Here is an 8,141-nt window from a genome sequence, read left to right as displayed (position 1 = left end):
AAACAAGATAAATTAAGAAACCTTAGAGAACTTCGTTTTTTAGCACGTCAATAAATATTATCTGTTTTCCAAAGGCATATAAATCCTTCACTAAAGTGAGCTTTTTAGCCTACAATTGAGTCATTTTAATACCAGACTCCAAAACTGTGCCCAAGAAATGGAAGAAAATCCCTAAATCTAATCCCAAACCAGATTATGTTCAGAGAGTTCCTCAAGCAAATGAGAGGAACAGTATAATAATAAACATCCAAAAAAAATAAAAGTATTCTTATTTGTATATTTTTTATACCATTTGTGAAGTAAGAAATGTTAGTAAAAGAGAACTTTCTGGAGTTTTCCATTAATACTGTTTTGTCTTAAACCTTAACATGATGTAAGACTGTCAGGATCAAATAGAATTTGATCCTGTTATAAGACTAGCTTTTCATCATGTTGGCACTGGTTAAGGGTTTAGTTTACATTTAGGGAATGCCCTACCTTTAAATAGCATTTACATTTATCCACCATATGTTGTTGATGGAAGAGCTCAGCCGCAATGCATTGTCAGGTATCTTTATCTCATGCAAGAGCTTGCTCTCATGAGCAATTATCATCTAATAAAAGCCATTAATGTGTATTCTTTGGTGAAATACAGTTATTCATAGACATCAGAATTTTTTATGTTTTTCCATCTACTATATAATTTATATTTGTTTCTCACTTCTGAGACTCTTCAGGAGTTATTTTCCTGTCACCCTAAAATAGAAATGTACCCTGTAGCAATGTTTTCTATATAGCTATTTGCAGTTAAATTGAATAAAAAATGAATAATGTGTTTATTAAGAGTATCAGGAGCGGAGATGCAACTTTTCTCATTATGTTATACTATGTTTCTGCTGAGCTACATGATACTAATAATTTTATAACATAAATAGTTGATTAAGTTTTGAAAAGTCATAACATCTGCAGGTACATACCAGCAAATTCTTCCACATAGTGGCAATATCCTTTAAATCAATGTAAAAGATAAATATGGTAAAAACTTTTTAAATTTTATTTTCCTGGAAGTGTTCTCACTCTTTAAAAACTAGAATGCATGTTTATATTGATACTATAATATTTCTGAGAACACATTATCCAATTCAGCTAGAGGGTCCTCAACCAAATAATATATATATTAGCAAAGTAAGACAAGATAAAGAAATCTTTTATACTGTTTACTTACCACTGCATGTGTCACATGCTCTATTTTATGTCAAAGGACAAATCAGTGTGAATATTAATGAACAATAATGGCTTACAACATTTTGAGGGTTTACTATACCAGGCACGGTTTTACATGCTTTGTATGAGTATTCCCTCATTAAATCCTCACACCTTATCGGTATTATCCTCTTTTTTTAACAGAAGAGGCAACTGAGACACAGAAATATTAAGTAACTTGCCAAAAGATAACCAGCCAGTAAGTGTTGGAGCCAGAAAACAACCTGTACAGTCTGACCTCTACTGTCTTTTCCTGTGCTGTGCTATATTCCCTCCTAAATTGAGGGCTTTTCTCTTTTTGAAGTTGTAGTCATTCAAATGCTACCTATGAGTTTCAAACCCTCTTACCATCCTTCACTGATGACTACTGCTTCTGTGACAATATTGCAAGGCAGTTTTTTTAAAAAGTCTATATTCAGACACCATACCTGCCACTTACAAACTGCATGGATCCAGGCTTGTCATTTAAACTCTCTAAGCCTCAGTTTCTTCATTCATAAAATGCTACGGACCTCATAGAACTGTTTTTAAAATTAAACAAGGAACGCATGTAAAGCACTTAGCTAAATGTCTGGTTCATAGTAAACATCTGATGAATGTTAACTATTGCTATTACTATGGCTTTAATGTTCAAAGGTGTGAATGTAGGGTGCTCTGTTAAGGAGTCAAGAGATTTTCCTGAATCATTAGGAAAAAAAACCATAATTTCATATCTGATACAAGGCTGTGTTTTTTTTGGTTTTGCTGTTGTTGTTTGAACACTAAAAGGGGAGCCTTCAATAATATGGATATGCTCTATGAAATAAATAACCAGTGATCTTACTGTGGGAGTTGCAGATTTATCTGATAGATTAAGAACAAAAATTTAAAAATAGGAAAGTACCTATGCCTTTTAAGCTAATTTTTTTTATTTTATTTTATTTTATTTTTTTCCTTTTTGTCTTTTTTCGTGTCCGGCAATGGTAAGTGTTGAAGCCAGAAAACAACCTGTACAGTCTGACCTCTACTATCTTTTCCTGTGCTGTGCTATATTCCCTCCTAAATTGAGGGCTTTTCTCTTTTTGAAGTCGTAGTCATTCAAATGCTACCTATGAGTTTCAAACCCTCTTACCATCCTTCACTGATGACTACTGCTTCTGTGACAATATTGCAAGGCAGTTTTTTTAAAAAGTCTGTATTCAGACACCATACCTGCCACTTACAAACTGCATGGATCCAGGCTTGTCATTTAAACTCTCTAAGCCTCAGTTTCTTCATTCATAAAATGCTACGGACCTCATAGAACTGTTTTTAAAATTAAACAAGGAACGCATGTAAAGCACTTAGCTAAATGTCTGGTTCATAGTAAACATCTGATGAATGTTAACTATTGCTATTACTATGGCTTTAATGTTCAAAGGTGTGAATGTAGGGTGCTCTGTTAAGGAGTCAAGAGATTTTCCTGAATCATTAGGAAAAAAAACCATAATTTCATATCTGATACAAGGCTGTGTTTTTTTTGGTTTTGCTGTTGTTGTTTGAACACTAAAAGTGGAGCCTTCAATAATATGGATATGCTCTATGAAATAAATAACCAGTGATCTTACTGTGGGAGTTGCAGATTTATCTGATAGATTAAGAACAAAAATTAAAAAATAGGAAAGTACCTATGCCTTTTAAGCTAATTTATTTTATTTTATTTTATTTTATTTTTTTCCTTTTTGTCTTTTTTCGTGTCCAGCAACGGAGCGCAACCCTCAGTGTCGCGCCCCCCGGACCGGGACCGGCAACGGGATCGCAACCCTCGGCGGACCGGACCGGGACCGGCAACGGAATTGCAACCCTTGGTTTTGCTCCTGCACCTCGCTCAGCCAGTGAGCGGGAACCGGTCTGTATGTGGGATCCGAACCCTTGGCGGGAGCGCCGCTGCACTCCCAAGCGGCACACTGTAGCAGTGCACCACCGGGCTGGCCCAAAGCTAATTTTTTTTAAAAAACAGTATTTTCTAATGGTATATAGTGAACATGAATCACAAAAATTTGTAAAAATTTTGTAAAAATTTATAAGAAAGTTCTAATGCCTTCTTCAGCACTCTTTACTGAAAGCCAACAAATGATACTTAAAAAACAATGTCTTAAAATAACATCCCTATGTTTATGTCCTCCTCGATGGAAAATATTTTTAAAAATATTTTTACCCAAATTTGCTATCCTTTCACTTACTAATGTCATTAACATTAGTGATTTCCAAATTTTTATCGCCCTAAAGACAATGACAATTTTAACTAAGTGAGGTGCATTATTGATGAAATGATTTTTAAAAGGTAGGATTACTGTGGCATTTATAAAGTTTATGTTTCAGGTCACTTCATTTGCATGGGGCCCTTCCAGGACCCTGGGATGCTGAGTTGGAGATGTATTTAGTTTGAGTTTAGTGATAATTATTTATGTGACTCACAATCACTTCCCTGCATAGTTAAATTATTGCTGGTTCTCTTTGTTTAGAAATGGATTTCAAGAATACTCCTAATGCCCACTGTGGTGAATTATCCAGCATTGTACTGAAAAGGTAAGAGAGAGAAGTCATGTCATGATATGAACATGCCTATGGTATTCAAAACTGAAATTATGTGAGTAGCAGAGAAGAAATGAGATTGCAAGTGTATGGAGCCAGAAGTTAGTCTGTGGAAAATTAGTATAGAGATGGGATGGTAGTTAATTAATAAAAATATTATTTTTCTGGATCTTTTAATGTTTCAGGGTTTTCTCTCAGGTTTTCTAAATTTTCAATTGGCTGATTTCTTCTAATTTTAAATAAATGTGGAATTTCATTCCTAATTTTGCTTTGATAGATTTATATCATTTTGCATAATAGAGCCCCAAAATGCATATGCTTCAAGGTCAATTTTGAAAAAACCTGGATCCATCCTGACCATCATGCATAAGATAAAACTGATTATCCTATTAATACTCTAGATAGAATCACCTACAGGGTTAAATGAAATCTTTCTTACTGAAAAAAACAAGTCTTTTACGAAAAAAGAAAAATGAAGGTATGAGAGTATCAGAACCAAGCCAAGATAAGAAATCTTTAAAATCCCTCAATTATTCCTTTTTTCCATGTCAACATAATGGTCCATATCTACTTTAATGTCATCATTTCATTAACATAGTCAAGATCTGCAATAACTTTATCTTAGCTAACACCTCTGAAGTATGAAAGATATTAATCTAATTTTAAAATTAATCCTTTTGCAATATCCCCACTACCTGAGAGGAAAAATTGGCAAACAAACTTTGATAAGGGCACAAAACTATACCCACCCATGCATAAATACTAGTATAAAAATCTTGCTTTGATTTTTTAAATTTGGGATGATCAAAGTAAGAAAGGCTCTGATACAGAATTTTCCAAAAGAGTTAAATTCATTCCAGGGAAAAGTTGCCGAACTCCATAGTAGCCTTCATTTAATGGTCACCCTAAAATTTCATGTCAAAGATTTTGGTCAATATATGGAGTAGCCCTAAAATCTCCAGCCTATACAGAGAACCCCAAAAGATTGTATCCACCAACACTTGTGTAATATCTAATGGGCATTTTGTTCTGGGCATTGTAAGCTACCTGAAAGCCCATCTTGATTTTATAGTAATTAACATGGCAAGTGAAATGATCCTGGGCTGTTAAGTGCCATATGAAATGTGCTAAAATATCACTGAATCAGTAGATGATATACTCATTTACTAACTCCTGGGACAGGGTGGGGTGGAGGGGTTGTGGTGTTGAATTCAGCATGATGAAAAGATTGTAGTTTATTGACTGAATAAACAAAAACCCTTTATGCCCAATAAGTTTGGCATTTACCTATACTGTGACACAATAATAAAGAAAACCATAAAAACAGATTCCCCAAAAGCTATGAACTTTAATATTTGGCAATTGAGAGGTTTAGACTTAGATTTTGCCATTAAACCACTTTCCCCAAGAAATCTGCTGAAAGAGTATATTGAAATTACATAGTATTCTAGCTCCACCAAGTGACAGTTTTATATTGCTGCTGTGTTGCTGTTACCCATCTGCCAACCTCGGAGGATTATGCTAACAAAATAATATGTTCTACACGTGACATGCTCATCCAGCTGGTCAAATGAGGGAATTTTTCTCTATTCATTTATGATTCAAAATAAATTGCATTTGGACTTCTCAAATTCTATCCTCCACTCTGCCTTCCTAAACTATATGTTTGAAATAGAAAATCATGTAGTAATACAAATTTTTGCAATGCATTATTTGACATTCCATTCTGAGTTTATAATTACTTTGGCTGGGGAAATATTGAATTCAATTTTATTATTCTAGCTAGATATGTGTATTTTAAAAATTAAAGTTTATATAACTCAGAGTAGTCATCTTATTCTTTAAAAATCTACACAGCAAATAATAAAGCATAATGAACATTTTTAAAACATAATTTTTGAAGTACGGATATTTCTCAAAATTCCTGTTTATAAACTATGTAATAATGGGGAAGAGCTTTTTTGTCAAATAAAAAGCTGTATTATATTCTGTTAATAAAAGTAACATGTTTATTATTAAAAATTAAATAATTAACTCAGAACATGAAAATGTATTTTTAAAAGAGAACAAAAAATTTTAAAGCCATTCATAATTCTGGTAGATAATATTAGGCTATTTGCTATACATATATTTACATACGTGTCTTGGGGGTACAAAAATAGTATCATATAATACAAGCTATTTTGTTGTATACTTCCTAATAAAGTTTATAATATATAACATTATTTCATAGATGCATAATATTCCAAAGTATGAATATATCATCCTTTGAATATCCAATGTCTTATTATTACACTTTTTTGTTGCTGCCAATTTTTCTCTGTACAGACAACACTAAATATACGATTTTGCCTGGTATAGCAATATTAATAAAATATTGCATTATTTTATTTTATTATTTTATGGGGTNAAATTAAATAATTAACTCAGAACATGAAAATGTATTTTTAAAAGAGAACAAAAAATTTTAAAGCCATTCATAATTCTGGTAGATAATATTAGGCTATTTGCTATACATATATTTACATACGTGTCTTGGGGGTACAAAAATAGTATCATATAATACAAGCTATTTTGTTGTATACTTCCTAATAAAGTTTATAATATATAACATTATTTCATAGATGCATAATATTCCAAAGTATGAATATATCATCCTTTGAATATCCAATGTCTTATTATTACACTTTTTTGTTGCTGCCAATTTTTCTCTGTACAGACAACACTAAATATACGATTTTGCCTGGTATAGCAATATTAATAAAATATTGCATTATTTTATTTTATTATTTTATGGGGTCTGAGCAAAAACCATTATTAGGATGATGGAATTAATAATTCATGATTAAAAGGGTCATTTAACCAAAATGATATAAAGATTTTAAACTTGTATACATATAAGGCATAACCCTAAGTTTAAAAGCAAAAATTAACAGAACCAAAAGATGCTGACATTATATGAGGAATTTATATAGGAAATTTTACATACATAGGAATTATATTAGGAATTTTTACACACTTTTGATTACTGTTGCATTAGATTCTATATACTTATCAAAAAAAAGTAAGTTTATAGAAAATTTTAAAAACATAACTAACAAGTTGTTTAAAAGAGCATATGAAAAATAATACACCCAACAATGAAAAAATACCTACACTTTTTGGGAATATGAAAACACATATAAAAATGAACCATTTGCTATCCATAAAGCAAATTCAACAATTTTCAAATAATTGTTTTTACATGAACCATAAGACAATTTTAAAATGACCTTACAGAGATAATTTTTTTAATGTGTTTGGAAATTAAGAAATTTTTTAAATAATTCAGACTAAAAGAAAATGTGAAAATGAAAATAAGAAAATACATAGAATTGAATTACAACAAAAACACTACCTATCAAATTTTTATTATTTAACTAGATAGAAAATTTAAAAAGCTAAAAATTAATTCATTGAGCTTTCAACTTAAGATGTTAGAAAAAGAACAAAAGAATAAAGCTAAAAAGATTAAAAGATAAAACCAAAAATGAATTAAATGAGGTTAAAAAATCAAAGAAAGGGGATTGACAAACTAAAAGTTGGCTCTCAGAAAATAATGATAAAATTAACAAATTTCTAGTAAAATTGATCAAGAATAAAACAGAAAAGTTTTCCCAAAAATGTTAAAAATGAAAAAGTGAACACTATTATAGATGCATCATTACAGAAATTAAAAAGAGACTGTTATTAACAACTTAATTCCAATAAATTTATATACTTAGATGAAGTACACAAATACATACATATATATGTGTATATGCGACTGTGTGTGAACATGTATATATAAACACACATACATATATGTATAACTTTATTCAAACTGCATCAAAGAGAAATTTTTTTAAAAACTAACTAACTCAATTAGTCAAAATGGAGTCAACAGCCCAAAATATTTTTACATACACCGAAAAATAGGACTATACACTTTAACAGGTGAATTTCAACCAAACACCTGAGTATTTCTTGGTCCATTCTTACATAAATTCTTATAGAGACTAGTAAAAGAGGGTATGCATGGCTATTTTACTCTACTCTATTTTATGAGGCTAGTACAACTTTGATACAAAATTCCCGTACAGGATAGAAAAAGGGCAGTTACTGGCCAATGTCACTAGTAAACATAGATAAAAATATCCTAAATAAAACATCAGCAACCCGAATTCAGCAGTTGATTTAAAAGATAACACAACATGACCAGTTTGTGTTTTCTCCCAAGAATGTAAGTTGGTTTCACATTAGAAAACCTATTATACAATTTCCCATATTACCATTGAAAAATCATATGATTATCTCAATAGAATCAG

Source organism: Galeopterus variegatus, unplaced genomic scaffold, assembly GCF_000696425.1.
Source record: "Galeopterus variegatus unplaced genomic scaffold, G_variegatus-3.0.2 Scaffold4550, whole genome shotgun sequence".
Lineage (NCBI taxonomy): Eukaryota > Metazoa > Chordata > Mammalia > Dermoptera > Cynocephalidae > Galeopterus > Galeopterus variegatus.
This window is presented reverse-complemented; position numbering follows the sequence as displayed.